The sequence below is a fragment of the Mobula hypostoma genome, chromosome 2, assembly GCF_963921235.1.
Source record: "Mobula hypostoma chromosome 2, sMobHyp1.1, whole genome shotgun sequence".
Taxonomy (NCBI): domain Eukaryota; kingdom Metazoa; phylum Chordata; class Chondrichthyes; order Myliobatiformes; family Myliobatidae; genus Mobula; species Mobula hypostoma.
Genome location: NC_086098.1, coordinates 24,124,103 through 24,141,554, shown reverse-complemented (window position 1 = coordinate 24,141,554; position 17,452 = coordinate 24,124,103). Strand labels below are relative to the sequence as shown.

Genomic DNA, 17,452 nt, shown 5'->3' with positions numbered 1-17,452 from the left:
AACCTCGACCTTCGACATCGAGGCGGGCAGTCATAGGAGAAGATGAGCTGCCTGCCCTGATCGACGATGAGATGACATCCCCGTGTCCCACCACCCCAACACCCGGGCCCCGGACAGATACTGTACCAATTCGCGAAGAACGCAGCGGTAGCCAGGAGGCACACAGCACATCTTTAAGAAGAAAGCCGAAATAAACATGCTAATTAATTAGGTGCCGCCTAGCACGTAATTGTCCGCCCAGATCAGAGGCAATGCATTCGGCAATCGCCTCTGATCTGCGCCAACATTTACATGCCGGGCAGCACCTAATTAATTAGCATGTTTATTTCGGCTTTTTTCTTAAAGATGCGCTGGGTGCCTCCTGGCTACCGCTGCATTCTTCGCGGCAATGTATCGGGTCGGCAGCCCGGAGGGTGGGGGCCACTGCACCACCCAGCCTGTGACGACACACCATCATCAGTGTGCTCGGCACTGTTTTCCCAATTCCAGTAAGTGATACTACACTGTACATACATTATTTCTACTTTATATAGGCTGTGTATTTTTACGTGTTATTTGGTAGATTTGGCAGCTTCATAGTTTAAAGGTTACTGGAGAGCGCGTTTATGCCAACCTCGCTTGCGTGAGATTTCTGCTGAGAGCGCTTGCGTGAGATTTTCGATACGGAGATCTGTGCAGGCAATCGTTGTAAGAAGTATTTCTACTTTATATAGGCTGTGTATTTTTACGTGTTATTTGGTATGATTTCGCAGCTTCATAGCTTAAAGGTTACTGGAGAGCGCTTGCACGTGTTTTTGCCAACAGCGCTTGCGTGAGATTTTCTGCTGACGATGCTTGCGTGAGATTTTTGCTCCGGAGAACAGATCAGTAATGATTGTGGAAAAGTATTTCAACTTTATATAGGCTGTGTATTTATCATATCATTCCTGCTTTTACTATATGTTACTGTATTTTAGGTTTTATGTGTTATTTGGCATGATTTGGTAGGTTATTTTTGGATCTGCGAACGCTCACAAAATTTTCCCATATAAATAAATGGTAAATGCTTCTTCGCTTTACGACATTTCGGCTTACGAACCGTTTCATAGGAACGCTCTACCTTCGGATGGCGGGGGAAACCTGTGTACAAACTTAATTCTCTTTACCAAGTTTGTGTGCCATGTCTCATGAAAGTGTGGCTTATACCTGCTTCACCTGACTGTGCCATACAATCTTAATTCACCGGATTGACTGTACAGCGTCCTCTGGCAAAGTGAGGGTCAGAGGGGTCTGCTTCCTAATCAACTCCTCATGGTGCTCAGATATGATACCCTTGCTGGGTTCCTACTCAGGCAGCCTGGAATATAAAACGGTGAAGCACCGCCTATACTACTTGCCATGGGAGTTCACTTCAGCTATACTGACAGCACTTTACATCCTGCTCCAGGTGGACTTGAAATCTGCACTCAATGAATTATGCTCTGGTCAACAGCCTTAAAACAGGATACCCAGAAGACCTATTCACCCTTGCCAGTGATTTCAACCGGGCTAACTTCTAGAGTGTATTGCCAAAATACTACCTGAATGTTTGTGGTCCCACCAAGAACTCGAACTCCCTTAACTAGTGCTACACTACCAAAGATGCCTATTGAGCCATCCTCCGAACATAATTGGGTAACTCAAACATCATGCCGTGCTCTGCCTCCCTGCGTACAAAGAGAAGCTCAAACATGAGGATCTAGTTCAGAAAATCCTACAGTGCTGGTCTGAGGAAATAGATGAGCTTCTACACTACTGATCTGAGTCAGTAGACTGGTTCTTATTCAAAGATTCAGCAGCCAGCTCAGATAACAATGCCACCATTGTCATGGACTTCATCAGCATTGGCTAGTGTAGTGACATACTCATACCAAAGACAATAATCTAGGCGTTCTCAAACTGAAAACTGGGAGATCTAGCTTCCCGATGAGCTTAACACATTCTATGCATGTCCTGAACAACTGGAATATCACCACCCACATATATAGCCTTCAATGCACCTGAACCCACAGACGCGAGATCAAACATCCAGGCCAGATGCCTTCCGCAAGTAGAGAGTGAACTCGTGGAAAGCATCTGGTCCGGGTGATATCGCCAGCTGTGCCCTTAGATCTTGCGCAGATCAGCTGGCAGGATATTTATAGACATTTTGAACACCTCTTTGCTTTAATCTGAGGTTCCCACCAACTTTAAGACCATTATCATCCCGGTACTTAAGAAAAACAAGATAAGGTGCCTTAATGACTACCATCTAGTGACTCTGAGATCCACCATCCTGAAGTGCTTCAAGAGACTGCTCATGGCATCTGTTAATCCAGCCTTCCAGACATCCTCAATCCACCGCAGTTCGCCTAACGCCAAAACATGTCTGCAGCGGACACCATCTTCCCGGCCCTACACTAAGCTCTGGAGCATCTGAGACAACAGAGACACCTACTGTTATCTACAGTAAACCTACTGTTTACCGACTGTAGCTCTGCCTTCAATGCTGTAAGTCCAAGCAAACTCTTCTTATACTCTGAGATCTGGGACTCAAAAGCTCCCTTTGTAACTGGATCAATGACTTTCTGATCAACAGACTGCAATCAGGAAGGATGGGCAACAACCCTTTCACTACAATTATTGTGAACACTATGACCCCACAAAGCTGTCTCCTTAGCCTCCCACTCTACTTCCTAAATACTCATGACTGTGTGGCCAGATTCTGTTCTTATTCCATCTACAGGTTTGCAGATGTTGCCACCATTGTGGGCTGTATCTCAAATAACAATGAGATGGAATAAAGGAAGGAAATAGTGACATGGTATAATGACAACATTTCCCTCAATATCAGCAAAAGAGCTGGTCATGATCCTGTTTACATCAATTGTGCTGTCCCCTTTGACTCTCACCAATTTTTACTGATGTACCATTGAAAGCATCCTATCCAGGTACCTCCCAGCTTGGCAAAGCAACTGGTCTGCACTAAACCACAAGAAACTGTAGAGTTGTGGACTCAGGTCAGCACATCACAACATGAGCCTCCCTCCGTGAACTCTGACTGTCTTAGTAAAACAGCCAGCAAAATCAAAGACACAAACACCCCAGACATTCTCTCTTCTTTCCCCCCAACCCTCCATTGGGCAAAAGGTACAAAACCTAAAAGCATGTACCACCAGACTCAAAGGCAGCTTCCACCATGCTGTTGTAAGACTACTGAATCTTAGTACTCCTAGATATGATAGACTCTACTTTTGGAGAGGGACAGGAACAGACAAGTTAGGAAAGTGTTTAATTGGAGTAAGGGGAAATATGAGGCTATCAGGCAGGAACGGAAGCATAAATTAGAAACACATGGAAGAAATGTGGCAAATGTTCAGGGGATATTTGTGTGGCGTTCTGCACAGGTACATTCCAATGAGACAGGGAAAGGATGATAGGGTACAGGAACCGTGGTGTACAAAGGCTGTTGTACATCTCGTCAAGAAGAAAAGAAGAGCTGATGAAAGGTTCATAAAACTAGGTAATGATAGAGATCTGGAGGATTATAAGGCTAGCAGGAAGGAGCTTAAGAATGAAATTAGGAGAGCCAGAAGGAGCCATGAGAAGGCTTTGGTGGACAGGTTTAAGTAAAACCCCAAGGCATTCTACAAGTATGTGAAGAGCAAGAGGATAAGACGTGAGAGAATAGGACCAATCAAATGTGACAGTGGAAAAGTCTGTATGGAACCGGAGGAGATAGTAGAGGTACTTAATGAATACTTTGCTTCAGTATTCACTATGGAAAAGGACCATGGTGATTGTAGGGATGACTTACAGCGGACTGAAAAGCTTAAGCATGTAGATATTAAGGAACAGGATGTGCTGGAGCTTTGGAAAGCATCAAGTTGGGTAAGTTACCAGGACTGGACGGGATGTAACACAGGCTACTGTGAGAGGTGAGGTAAGAGATTACGGAGCCTCTGGTGATGATCTTTGCATCATCAATGAGGACAGGAGAGGTTCTGAAGGATTGAAGGGTTGTGAATGTTGTTCCCTTATTCAAAAAAGGGAGTAGAGATAGTCCAGGAACTTATTAACCAGTGAGTCTTACTTCAGTGGTTAGTAAGCTGATGGCGAAGATCCTGAGGGACAGGATTTATGAACATTGAAGAGGCATAATATGATTAGTAATAGTCAGCATGGCTTTGTCAAAGGCAGATCGTGCCTTACGAGCCTGATTAAATTTTTTTGAGGATGTGACTACATACATTGATGAAGGTAGTGCAGTAGATGTAGGGTATATGGATTTCAGCAAGGCATTTGATAAGGTACCCCATGCAAGGCTTATTGAGAAAGTAAGGAGGCATGGGATCCAAGGGGACATTGCTTTGTAGATCCAGAACTGGCTTGCCCACAGAAGGCAAAGAGTGGTTATAGACAGATCATATTCTGCATGGAGGTCGGTGACTGGTGGTGTGCCTTAGCGATCTGTTCTGGGACCCCTGCTCTTCGTGATTTTTATAAATGACCTGGATGAGGAAGTGGAGGGATGTGTTAGTAAATCTGCTGAAGGCACAAAGGTTGGGGTGTTGTGGATAGTGTGGAGTGCTGTCAGAGGTTACAGCGGGATATTGATAGGATGCAAAACTGGGCTGAGAAGTGGCAGATGGAGTTCAACCCTAATAAGTGTGAAGTGGTTCATTTTGGTAGGTCAAATATGATGGCAGAATATAGTATTAATAGTAAGACTCCTGGCAGTGTGGAGGATCAGAGGAATCTTGGGGTCCGAGTCCATAGGACACTCAAAGCTGCTGCGCAGGTTGACTGTGTGGTTAAGGCGGCATACAGTGCATTGGCCTTCATCAATCGTGGGATTGAGTTTAGGAGCCGAGAGGTAATGTTGCAGTTATACAGGACCCTGGTCAGACCCCACATGGGAGTACAGTGCTCAGTTCTGGTCGCCTCACTACAGGAAGGATGTGGAAACCATAGAAAGGGTGCAGAGGAGATTTACAAGGACGTTGCCTGGATTGGGGAGCATGCCTTATGAGAATAGGTTGAGTGAACTCAGCCTTTTCTCATTGGAGCGATAGAGGATGAGAGGCGACCTGATAAGAGGTGTATAAGACGATGAAAGGCATCGATCGTGTAAATAGTCAGAGGCTTTTTCCTCAGGGCTGAAATGATTAGCACGAGAGGGCACAGGTTTAAGGTGCTTGGAAGTAGGTACAGAGGAAATGTCAGGCATAAGTTTTTTTACGTAGAGAGTGGTGAGTGTGTGGAATTGGCTGCTGGCCACAGTGGTGGAGGCGGATACGATAGGGTCTTTTAAGAGACTCCTGGAGCTTAGAAAAATACAGGGCCATGGGTAGCCCTAGGTAATTTCTAAAGTAGGGACATGTTTGGCACAGCTTTGTGGGCCGAAGGGCCTGTATCGCGCTGTAGATTTTCTATGTTTCTATCACCTCACAATCTACCTTGAATGGCCTTATTATCTAGCTGTATTGCACAATCTGTAACTGTAACACTACTCTGTATTTTGTTGTTTTACCTTGCACTACCTTAATGATCTGTACGAATGGTATTCAAGGCAAGCTTTTGGTTATACCGCAATACAGGTGATACTAATAAACCAATAAATCAATTCCACTGATAGTTTTGTTAGCACTTGCGTTTGTTTTGATAAGTGAATGAGTGCTATTTTCTTAAATTTGTTTGTATTAAATCTCTGAAGTTTGCATATTCAAGGTCAGCAGTAAGTGCACCAAGGAGCCCAACAATAAAAAAACACTTTCAATTTTCAGCCAGAGTGTCACAATTCTACAAGAATGCTAATTCCCAGAAAGTGAAAGTAATGGTCTGGAAGCAACAACACTACAGCCCTAATGATTTGCTCCCATGCTGGGAATTATTTGCACAGGCATGGTCTTCAGCAGATAATGACACTTTGCAGCCTGGTGTGTATACTTTCAGCTGCCTCCGCAATGCATCAACAAACACTTCATGAAGAATAACTGATCAGCACAAGCACCTAAAGGCTTCCTAACTCTCAAATTGGGAAGCCCACCTGAGGATGAGCCTGCACGGCGTTAAACCTGGCAAAGTCTCCATTAAAATTCGTGAGAGATATCAAGATGAAACCAAAAAGGATAAATGAGGATAGGACATTGGATGCTGTCTCTATGGACGTGAACAAGGCTTTCAACAAGATCTTTCATGGCAGCCTAGTTTGAAAGGTTAGGTCCCATGGAACCCAGGGACAGCTGGTTAGCTGGATTCAAAACTGGCTTGGAATAGGAAGGAGAGGATGGTAGTTAAAGGCTGTTTTGTAGAATGGAGGCCAGTGACTAGTGCTACAAGGGTTGGTGTTGCTATTCATTAATCATATAAATGACTTGTACACGAATGCACAAGACTTGATCAGTAAGGACGCAGATAACAACATTAGGAGGTGTAGTTCATAGCGAAGAATGTAACCAAAAATTACAGGGAAGGACTTTGATTACAGGTTTCCCCCGCCATCCGAAGGTAGAGCGTTCCTATGAAACAGTTCATAAGCCGAAATGTCGTAAAGCGAAGAAGCAATGACCATTTATTTATATGGGAAAATTTTGTGAGCGTTCGCAGACCCAAAAATAACCTACCAAATCATGCCAAATAACACATAAAACCTAAAATAACAGTAACATATAGTAAAAGCAGGAATGATATGATAAATACACAGCCTATATAAAGTAGAAGTACTTTTCCACAATCATTGCCGGCACAGATCTCCGTAGCGAAAATCTCACACAAGCGCTGTTGGCAAAAACACGGCGCAAGCGCTCTCCAGTAACCTTTAAACTATGAAGCTGCCAAATCATACCAAATAACACGTAAAAATACACAGCCGATATAAAGTAGAAATAATGTATGTACAGTGTAGTATCACTTACCGGAATCGGAACAGCACAGAGCACACTGATGATGGTGTGTTAGGCCGAGTCGTCGCAGGCTGGGTGGTGCAGTGGCCCCCACCCTCCCAGCCACCAACCGACACATTGCCGCGAAGCACGCAGGGGTCCAGCGGTAGCCAGGAGGCACCCAGCACATCTTTAAGAAAAAAGCCAAAATAAACATGCTAATTAATTATGTGCTGCCCCATACATAATTGTCGGCCCAGATCAGTGCCAATCGCCGATTGCATCACCTCTGATCTGGGCCGACAATTACTTGTGGGGCAGCACCTAATTAATTAGTATGTTTATTTCGGCTTTCTTCTTAAAGATGTGCTGTGTGCCTCCCGGCTACTGCTGCATTCTCCGCGAATCGGTACAGTATCTGTCCGGGGCCCGGGGGTTGGGGTGGTGGGACGTGGGGGTGTCATCTCATCGTTGATCAGGGCAGGCAGCTCATCTTTTCCTATGACCATCTGCCTCGATGTCGAAAGTCGAGGTTCGTTGTCTGTTGTGGCTGACGTGGAAGGCTCGCTTTTCTGCTGAGCCTCGCGCATTTTTCTATCATACAGTTCTTTGTAAGGACTCAAAGAATCTTGCAAATATCCCCTAAGCTTACGTACCCTTTCAAAATTAAAGTCGTACTTTATCATTACTCATTCGGTTTCGATTGTTATCCTTTCCTCTTCCAATTGCATCAGCTCTTCATCTATCAGTTCTTGGTCATGGGATGCCAAAACCTCTTCAACATCATCTTCGTCAACTTCCACAAGCCAAACTCATTTTGTCCTTGCTTCATTTACCACGATCGAAACGCTTAATTATGTCTAGTTTTACGCTAAGTGTAACACCCTTACAAGCTCTTTCAGGCTTTTCTGACACCATAGAACTCATCTTGCAAATGACTGCTCACAGGCACATGTTAAAGCAATGCGGGCGAGAATGCTGTTCCGAATCCGGGGAGAGTGGCTGCTCGGGGCGCGCGCTGCTTTTTATCGCGTGATTTTTTCGCATGCTGAATTTTTTCTGTAACAGTGAAAACACCTTCTGAAAGCAAAAACAGGGTACTAATGTAGGTCTTTCATAACAGTGAGGTTTCGTAAAGCGAACGTTTGAAAAGCAGGGGACACCTGTATTTAGGGAAGTTGGGCAAGGATTAGCAAATGGATTTCAACACAAATAAGTGAGGAGATGCATTTCGGATAGTTAAACCAGCGTAGGATTTATACTAATGACTAGTAGGGCACTAGGGAGTGTTATGGACATTAGGATCTGAGAGTACATGCATAACTTGTTGAAAGCAGTGTTGAAAAGTGTTTAACATGTTGGTCTTCATCAGTCCGGGAACTGAGCATAGGAGCTAGGACATTATGTGCAATTATATAAATTACTGGTGAAAACGCACTTGGAGTACTATACAGTTTTGGATATCCTGTGATAGAAAAGACATGGTTAAACAGGAAGTACTGCAAAAAAAAGACTTACAAGGATGTTACCAGGACTAGAGGGCCTCAGTTATAGAGGGCAGTTGGCCAGGCTAGGTATTTATTCCTTGGGAGCACAGGGGCTGGCCTTATAGATATTTATAAATGAAGGATAAAGATTAAATGCATGGTAGCAGTTTTATTCCCACTGATTACCCATTCAGAACACTGTCTTCACTATGACTGTTTTTAAACTACACTACGATACACTGAAGGGCTACAGTCAGGCTGCCAAAGAAAGAGTAGGCCAGAGTCAAACAGCATGGCTTAGAAGCAAGCAGTTAGCAATTTTATGGCAAAAGCAATCAACCAGATATGAGTCAAAACCTCACAGCACATTGCCTTTTCCTCCACATCTAAAACTCCATTCTCCAAACAAAATGTAGAATAGCCAGTGATAATGAGGAAACAAAATACTGCAAATCAAACATAAAAGAGGCTAGTTGTACTTCTTAGAAGTAAAAAGCAAAAACATTTAAGGGGGAATTCAAGCCCAAAGCTGAGATGACTAAAGCCACTTCCTCCAATGAAAAGCAATGATAAATAATGCCAACAAAGTACACCAAAACTGACAAGACCACAACATTTTTGAAGAACTTGAAAAGAGAGGGCAACATTATGGATTGATCCAAACAAAAGTGTGATTAAATTCTGAACTGAAATAGTGGAATTAGAAAACATGTTTCCACTCAGCACAGCACATTCTATTGCAACGCCACCAACTAAAACAGATGTAGGCATCTACCCAGAAAAGTTTCCGTAAGCTGAAACTCCACAGTTGGGAAGACATTCGATGTTAATCCTTCAGTAACATTTGCATGCTGTGAATGAATAGGTGAAGATCCATGGGTACATAAAAATGAAATTACTAAACAATTTCCAGATTATCTTTAATCCATTTATAACATAAATACAACATACTTTATGCATTTCTGCAAATTCAAATGTTTCCACTAATTTTGCTTTTGTGGGTGCTGTATTGCAGTGCATACTGGTTTCTGAGTCAAACCTGCGGAGGCCAGCCATAGCCACTAATTTCTATTTTTGTCTAACAACCTTATTGATGAGACAGACTGATAATCAAAACCATACTTATCAGCGATCCTATACCAAACAACTACTTATCCAAAATATCTTATTTTTCTTGTTGTACTAGTGGGACTCTGAGCTCTAAAGTAACAATGTAAAATCTATCTCGCAGTGCACTGAAGTTCAGCTTTAAACGAATGCAAGGGAATAGAATCAGAATGCTTTATTATCGCCAAGTATCTGAACACATACAGAGAATCTGATGCCGGTTTCTGTGAGCTCTTGCTGTACAGAATCAAAAAGCAAACAAAACAATAGTGCAAATAATCGTGAACTATATACAATGAGGTATACCAGTGTATGTACAGGTGGACTTGGTTTATAATAAACTAAAATTCAAGTGTTCATAAGACTGATGGCATACGGAAAGAAACTGTTCTTGTACCTATTTGTCTTGGCATACAGTGATCTAAAGTGCCTACCAGAAGGAAGGAGTTGGGACAGGTGATGTCCAGGATGCGATGGGTCTACAATGATGCTGCTTGCTCGCGTCCTGACTCTAGATGCATATAAGTCCTGGATCGAGGGCAGCTTCACACCAATAATCCCTGACGGTTCTTTGGAGTCTATTCTTGTCTTGTTTGGTAGCTGATCCAAACCAGACAGTGATGGACAAACAGAGAATAGACTGGATTATTCGTGAATAGAATAGAATCAGCAGCTCCTGAGGCAGGTTGTACTTCCTGAGTTGACGTAGGAAATACAACCTCTGCTGAGCCTTTTTGATAAGAGTGTCCGCGTTGGGTGTCCACTTCAGGTCCTGGGAGATTGTGACACCCATAAACCTGAAGATCTCCACAGCAGACACAATACTGTTGAGTATAGTGAGTGGGGGGAGTATTGGGGGGCTCCTCCACTGTCATCTCCACAGGGAGAATAGGGAGATTCCAGAAAAAGAATGGACGGGAATATGTAAGGTGCTATCTGAAATATGATGAATAATCATGTCCTGTATCTCCCTGAAACAATTCAAATTCATGGAAACATGTGGGCATAACCATTCCGAACAGCACCTCTCCGGAGCAGACGACCACACAGAAGGTGCCCCAGACGCTTCCCCGAAGCGACCACCGTAAGGCTCCGTTGGTGGCCACCCACAGCTGCCGGAAGTGAGGCCTCCGCCACCGACCTCGGAAATCGAGCCTGAGGCTCAGCTGGAGCGGAGGCCTCCGCAACCGTGACTTGGTTTACGGACTTGTTTCAGCAAGGAGCCCGGCCATCCAGGATTAAGTGTCGGCTTCGGGGCCCGACCCAATCGACAGCCCAGGCCCCCGGCAGCTGGATGTGGCAGCGGAGCCTCCCCGTCACTCGGCCTGACCCGGAGCGTCCGACGACGCGACCCGCCGATCAATTCCCACGGGATGCGTCCACCTACCTCAAAGAGCTGACAACAACACACTGCATCGACGGAAACGTGGAAAGATGCACTATTTACCGAGGAAGTATGGGAAAAGAGCTGGGCTGCTGGTCAGATTGAAGCTGAGGGACTTCAGGGTCCCTATGCCCACCATCCTAATAGCTAATGTGCAAGCCATAGAGAACAAGGTGGATGATCTTGAAGGGAGACTCACCTACTGCAGGGAGATGCAGAACTGCTGTGTATTCTGTTTCACCGAGACCTGGCTCTCCCCTGCCACCCCTGACTGTGTCATCCGACCGGAGGGATTTTCGATCTATCGGATGGACCGCAAGGCGTCTTCAGGCAAGACAAGGGGAGGTGGTGCTTGCCTACTGGTCAACACTGCATGGTGCTCAGACACAGTGGCACTGACAAGCTCCTGCAGCCCGGACCTGGAACACCTGTCTGTGAAGTGTCGTCCCTACTATCTGCCACGGGAATTCACCTCGGTCTACATTCCTCCTCAGGCGGACGTGGAGTGTGCTCTGAACATACTGTATGCCAACATCAGTGAACTTGAGACCAGGTATCCGGAGGCTTTGCTTGTTACAGCCGGGGACTTTAACAAGGCGAACCTCAGAAAGGCGCTGCCAAAGTTATACCAACATGTCTCCTGCTCCACTAAAGGCCCGAATATACTTGACCACTGCTACACAGCAGTCAGGGATGCCTACCGATCCGTCCCACGACCTCATTTCGGAAAATAGGACCATCAGGCCGTACTCCTCCTCCTGGCTTACAAACAAAAACTGAAGCGGGAGGTCATGGTGTCAAAAGTAGTGTCGCGCTGGACGGAGGAAATGAATGAGGTTCTCCATGACTGCTTTGAATCGGTGGACTGGTTAGTATTCAAGGACTCGGCAGCTAACCTCGATGAGTATGCCTCAGCTGTCACGGACTTTATTTGGAAATGCACGGAGGACTATGTGTCTCGCAAGACGATCCGGGTATTCCCTAACCGGAAACCTTGGATGAATTATGAGGTCAAGTCCCTTTTAAAGGCTGGAACTGCGGCTTTTAGGTCTGGGGATACCAGTCGCTACACAGAATCCAGGCGTGAACTCAGGAAAGCAATTAAGGGCGCCAAGAGGCAATATCGAGCAAAGTTGGAAGCCCAGGCTAACCAGAGGGATGCTAGTAGACTATGGCAGGGTCTAAATGAGATCACTGGACGCAAAGAAAAGGCTGAGAATTTCAATAACTGTGGAGCTTCTCTTCCTGACGAACTAAACGTATTCTATGCAAAATTCGAACAGAGGAGGAGCATCCCGCTCCCTCCGGATGAACCGGACCTGGTGGCATCCAGATTCGTCGTCACCGAGAAGTCCATTAGAAGGGCCTTCCTGAAGATAAATTCAAGGAAGGCAACGGGCCCAGATGGCATCCCAGGATGGGTTCTCTGGGCCTGTGCAAGTGAGCTAGCTGGAGTGTTTGCTGACATCTTCAACTGCTCTTTGCTTCAGTCTAAGATCCCCTCATGTTTTAAGAAGGCAACGATAATCCCAGTGTCAAAGAAGAGCAAATTGGCATGACCTGTGGCTCTGACATCAATTGCAATGAAGTGCTTCGAGAGATTGGTTATGGCACACATCAACCACAGCCTACCGGTCAACCTCGACGCTTTGCAATTCGCCTACTGGAGCAACAGGTCAACAGCAGATGCCATCTCTCTGGCCCTACATTCCTCCTTAGAACACCTGGAGAAGAAAGATGCATATGTAAGGCTCCTTTTCATTGACTACAGCTCTGCCTTTAATACCATCGTTCCAAATAAACTGATTCCTAAGCTCTGGAACCTGGGCCTTAGCACTCAGATCTGCAGCTGGATCTTCAACTTCCTCACAGATAGGACCCAGGCTGTAAAAATAGGGGGCAAGCTCTCCTCTACAATCACTCTGAGCACCGGTGCCCCACAAGGCTGTGTACTCAGCCCCCTGCTGTACTCACTGTACACCCATGATTGTGCAGCCAAGTTTCCATCAAACTCAATATATAAGCTTCCTGATGACACAACAATTGTAGGCCGTATCTCGGGTAATGATGAGTTTGAGTACAGAGAGGAAAGTAGGAACCTGGTGGCATGGTGCGAAGCCAATAAATTATCCCTCAACGTCAGCAAGACAAACGAATTGGTTGTTGACTTCAGAAGGAGTAGCGGACTGCACGACCCAATTTACATCGGTGGTGTGCAAGTGGAACAGGTCAAAAGCTTTAAGTTCCTCGGGGTCAATATCACAAATGACTTGACTTGGTCCAACCAAGCAGAGTTCACTGCCAAGAAGGCCCACCAGCACCTTTACTTCCTGAGAAAACTAAAGAAATTTGGCCTGACCCCTAAAATCCTCACTAATTTTAATAGATGCACCGTAGAAAGCATTCGTCTCGGGTGCATCACAACCTGGTATGGAGGTTGTCCTGTCCAAGACCGAAAGAAGCTGCAGAAGATCGTGAACACGGCGCAGCACATCACACAAACCAATCTTCCGTCCTTGGACTCACTTTACACTGCACGCTGTCCGAGCAGTGCTGCCAGGATAATCAAGGGCACGACCCACCCAGCCAACACACTTTTCGTCCCTCTTCCCTCCGGGAGAAGGCTCAGGAGCTTGAAGACTCGTACGGCCAGATTTGGGAACAGCTTCTTTCCAACTATGATAAGACTGCTGAACGGATCCTGACCCGGATCTGGGCTATACCCTCCAAATATCCAGACCCGCCTCTCTGTTTTTTTGCACGACCTTACTTTCCATTTTTCTATTATCTAATTATGATTTATAATTTAAATTTTTAATATTTACTAATTTTTACTATTTTTAACATTTAATATTTGAAATTCAGGGAGCAGAAAGCACAGAATCAAATATCGCTGTGATGATTGTACGTTCTAGTATCAATTGTTTGGCGACCAGTATAAAGTACATTAACATGAATAAAAATTGTAAACATACACAAGTTTCCCCGCATTAGGGCATGTAGTGCATTGAAAGATCAGCTTTGATCTCCAGAAGCTAATTAGTCTTGGCTCAAAATTTCCAGCATCTGCAGAATGTCTTGTGTTTAGTCCTGACTGTTTCACCTTTGTCACCGCCTTAATTATCTATCTGATCTCAATTCAGGGGAGGAAAACAATGCTGTGTTTCAATATGCACTTCGGATCTTAGCCTTTACAAGCAAATGTGTCCATGGGTCTCGATCATCCAGTTCATGCTAACCAGCAATTTGTAGAAATCAAGTCAGTATTCATGCAGGACAGATGTGTCGATCTATCAGATTGTTTCATACTGATCAATTATCAAAGCTGAAATTATAAACACATAACCTTTGAAAATCATAGACACAAGAGATTCTGCAGATGCTGGAAATCCAGAGCAACACACAGAATGCTGGAGGAACTCATCAGGTCAGGCAGCATCTACAGAAATGAATAAACAGTTGACATTTCAAGTGAGGACCTTTCTTCAGGACTGGGAAAGAAGGGGGATGATGCCAGAATAAAAAGTTGGGGGGAGAGAAAAGAGGCTAGCTGGAAGGTGATAGATGAAACCAGGTGGCTGGAAAAGGTCAAGGGCTGGAGAAGAAAGAATTGGATAGGAGAGGAGAATGGACCATAGGAGAAAGAGAAGGAGGAGGCAACCCAGGGGAAAGTAATAGGTAGGTGAGAAGTAGGAGGTCAGAGTGGGGAACAGAGGAAGGGATGGAGGGGTGGAAGACATTTCTGGAAGGAAAAACCGATATTCATGCCATTAGGTTGGAGGGTACCAAGATGGAATATGAGGTGTTGCTCCTCCACCATGACAGTGGCATTATCTTGGTACAAGAGGAGGCCATGGACCGAAACATCGGAACAGGAATGGGAATTGGAATTAAAATGTATGGCCAGCGAGAAGTCCCACTTGTGCTAAAAAGAACTGTTAAACATGGGCGAGCAAACAGTGTAAACTGCTTAAATAGAAAACAATATATGAAGTTATAATGGAAGAGATTAAAGACTTGGTGATTACAGTATTTCATAAAGGTAAGGAAATGAAGTGGGTGACAGGCTGGGGCCACCACAAGTTGAGGAAAAGACAATTTCCATAAATATTGCAACTTAAAATTGAATTATTACCATAATTTGTAAAGTATAGTCAGAGGAAGTGACCAAAATAATGGAGAGGCCTTAAAGAAATTTGAAAACAAAGACAGAAATTTTAAAAATGCAGCACCACTTAAACAGGAGTTAATATGGATGACCAAGTGTGGAATTTGGGAACCAGCTTTGCATAAACAGTTTAAACAGTTGAACATGGAAACTGATGAACTTTCAAATTCAGGGCAGACAAAGGCAAGAAGTCAGGCTTTAGCAGCGGACACAAGACAGTGATTGCATCAGGCGACATCATGGAAGCAAGAATTTGCAGTGTTAGTAAAGGCACGTACAAGCAGTCTAAGGCACATCTCGGGGTCAAATTGCACACAAAGGGTTGTGAACTGATCCAAATCCCGACAATGTCAGAGGAGTGCCAGAGGGTCTTTGATCTCTCCACGCATTCAATATCAACACAAGCATCGTGACACTGGAAATGGTGAAGGGTTCAAAAGAGGTGGTAATAAAGTAGACCAGGTTATCAGGCAGAAATGAACACCAGTGTTTCTGATGTTACCAGGGTGATGCACGTTGACAGGAAATAGAAGGCCAAGAATAAATATGTGTTAGCGACACTGACAGAGAAGATCTTGTAACCATTTACTACATATGATTGAGCAATTACTAATGAAATAAGTGGAATAATGGTGCAAAGGCACTGAAGAATGGTGTAATCAACAGCGGCCATGCTATACATAGGTCATAGAGAAAAAGGAATTGAACTGAATTGACGCAAACACAAGGAAATCTGCAGATGCTGGAATTTCAAGCAACACACACAAAATGCTGGTGGAACGCAGCAGGCCAGGCAGCATCTACTGGAAGAGGTACAGTCGGCGTTTCAGGTCGAGACCCTTCGTCAGGACTAACTGAAAGAAGAGATAGTAAGAGATTTGAAAGTGGAAGGGGGAGGGGGAGATCCGAAATGATAGGAGAAGACAGGAGGGGGAGGGATGGAGCTAACAGCTGGAAAGTTGATTGGCAAAAGGGATAGGTACAAGGCTGGAGAAGGGAGAGGATTATGGGACGGGAGGCCTAGGGAGAAAGAAAGGGGAAGGGGAGGAGCCCAGAGGAAGATGGAGAGCAGGCAAGGAGTTACAGTGAGAGGGACAGAGGGAGAAAAGTCGACTGTACTTCTTCCAATAGATGCTGCCTGGCCTGCTGTGTTCCACCAGCATTTTGTGTGTGTTGCTTGAATTGAATTGACTTTATTTCTTACAACCTTCACACACGAGGAGTAAAAATCTTTACATTACGTCTCCGTCTGAATGTGCAATGTGCGAATTATAGTAATTTGTAATAAATAGTATGTACAGTAAGATATACAACAGAACAGTCAATATAGTTAAGAAATACTATTGTGCCGGCATGAATTAATCATTTTGATGGCCCGGAGGAAGAAGTTGTCCCAGAGCACCATACAGGGTGTAATTAATTGTTTTAATCTGAGGTTTCTCTGTACTGAGAAAAGGGCAGAAAAATATTGGAATGACACACACAGAGGACACTCTTAAATTTGGCATGTTCCTGTTGACCCTCACCAATTTTTTTTTTTGAAACAGATACACCACTGAAAACATCCTTTCTGGGTGCATCACAGCTTAGTATGCCTATGTGGGAAATTGCAGAGAACTGTGGATTCAGCACAGTGCATCATGAAAACCAAATTCCCCTCCGTGGGCTCTGCCTACCCTTCCCACTGCCTTGGAAAAGCAGCCAGCATAATCAAAGACTGTTCCCGCCATGGAGATTCTCGCTTCTCCCCCCTTCCACTGATTCGAAGATAAAAGAAAGTCTGAAAGTGCACACAATCAGACTCAAGAACAGCTCCTATCCCACTATTAAAGCAGACAGACCTCTTAATCTTTAATGGTGAACCCTTGCTCTCAATCTATCTCTCCATGGCTCTGGCACTTTGTGATCTACCTGCACTGTGACCAAAAGACTACATTCTGTACAACACACACAAAATGCTGGAGGAATTCAGCAGGCCAGGCATAATCTATGGAAAAGAGCAAAGTCAACATTTTGGGCAGAAACCCTTCAGCGGGACTCCTGTTTTTGACTACATTTGTATTCTGTTATTGTTTTTCACTTGAACTACCTCGAAGTACTTGTTTTGAAAAGAGCTGAATGGATGGCTTGCAAAATTATATATTCACTGTAGCCAGTACTTTTGAGAATAATATGCAAATGACAATTCTGGGCAAGATTGGCTCAGATTTAAGTGATTACTATATGCCAAGGAGACACAAGAGACTGTAGATCCTGAAATTTGGACCAAAAGACAATCTGCTGTAAGAGTTCAGCAAGTCTAGCAGCTCTGTGGGAAACAAGGAGCTGTCGATAGTTCAGGTCAAAATCATACGTTACAGGGAAGTATCACTATTAATATTGGTATAATTAATATTAAGTATAATATTGGCTGGAAAAAATAGCT

The 17,452-nt window shown here is 44.4% G+C and overlaps 1 protein-coding gene across 4 annotated transcripts in view; it reads right to left on the bottom strand.

Annotated features, from left to right (window-relative positions):
• Positions 1–17,452, bottom strand: part of LOC134338461 (nuclear receptor coactivator 7-like) — a 118,863-nt gene that overhangs the window by 51,213 nt on the left and 50,198 nt on the right. The window lies entirely within an intron of this gene.